Consider the following 1,615-nt stretch of genomic DNA (forward strand, 5'->3'; position numbering starts at 1 on the left):
AATATATATAACCTGCAATCTATTGTACTTGTAGACCCCTGTATCTTGGGGGAGGATATGAAGCACATTTAATTTTTTGTGGCATTATCACTTGTAACAATCCTGAGATTTTAATCTCAAATCACACAATTTTTTCCATGCCTATTACATCATTGGCAGAGCCTCTCATTGTAAAATGTATCAGTGTTAATATAAAATGTATTATATATTACTTATTTTCGAGTATTTAAATTGAATTCGAACTCCAATATTTATATACCAATATGCATAGCTTTTGACATAATTTCATTTAAATACTCAAAAATAATGTCCATTGCATATGTGCATTACATGTACATGCAATTATAAGCTCATCCATACAACACATGTACACATAATGACTAGCTCATGCATACACCATATGCACACATAGTGATCTTTTGGCCAAAAAACAGATTTGTCTTTGTTGTAAGTGTCATCTCATAACCCATTTAACTAACACCTAAGCCTTTATAATAAGATGAGAACATGAAAAAGAAAACAAGTGCATCCCATACTACATTATGGGTTCATCCTCAATCACCAAAAAGGGTATATCAAGTAACAACACAACCTATACAAACATTAATAAGATTCCATAGCCCACTAAAAATTTGAGTCATTAGAATTGGACAAACATAATCAAGATGATTTATGGTTTTACCTCTCCAAAGATTGTAGTTTGTGGTATTAAAATCCTAGACCAATTTAATAATGGGAACCAAAAGAACCATACCTTAAGCAAAATATAACAATAGAAGCCCATACATTTCTTTTAATATATCAAAATTCTTATATTGAACTCTTGAGATAGATAGACTATAGTACCATCATTTGCATGCCACTAGCAAAAATCTATATAAACTATGATATTGGCTAGCTATTAGCATCTATTAACTACATAAGTACTAGTGAAAGATGGATTTCCATATGATATGACAAGACACTTCTTTTTAGTAGAGCATGCTCCTAGACTTTTATCATGACAAATCAATGATAAATTTATTTTTGAGTGGGTCTTAGGTTTTATGTTTTAGGTAATCACCTCATAATGAGTAGGACAAGCTATGTCTAAGAGATTCATTATCTTCTACACATGTATTCTTAATGTCTCTTTCTTAGCCCTATCTATGATGACATTCGAGATAGACAATAATGGAAATGGCTTTTAAAGTTCTCCAAGATTGAAATTGATTTGGAAACTCAAACACAACAAACCTGGACTAGATAATCTTAATGATCATAAATTATTATTTTTCGCCTTAGACCTAGATAGGAGGGAAACATAAATTGGAATAGGGAGTTAAGAACCAATTGATACAAATGTCAACCTCAACTTGAAGTAGACTAAAGAGAGAGGGTAAAGTTTGGGAACAACCCCAAACCATGGAGCTATTTTTAATACAGCTCCCCTTTTGACCTGGGTAATAGGGGCATCATTCGCTCAATGATTACCTATATATACCTATTGTGCTCTAAAAGTCACACCTCACTTGACTAGTTGGCCAACTTGGGGCCCCCAATTTTTTATTTTTGGTTTTCTCCTCTTCTTGGCTCTCTCTTTCTCTCTCATTTTTTTTTTTTGCTTGTCTTTTTA

This window comes from Cryptomeria japonica, chromosome 10 (genome assembly GCF_030272615.1).
Source record: "Cryptomeria japonica chromosome 10, Sugi_1.0, whole genome shotgun sequence".
In the NCBI taxonomy this organism is placed as follows: Eukaryota; Viridiplantae; Streptophyta; class Pinopsida; order Cupressales; family Cupressaceae; genus Cryptomeria; species Cryptomeria japonica.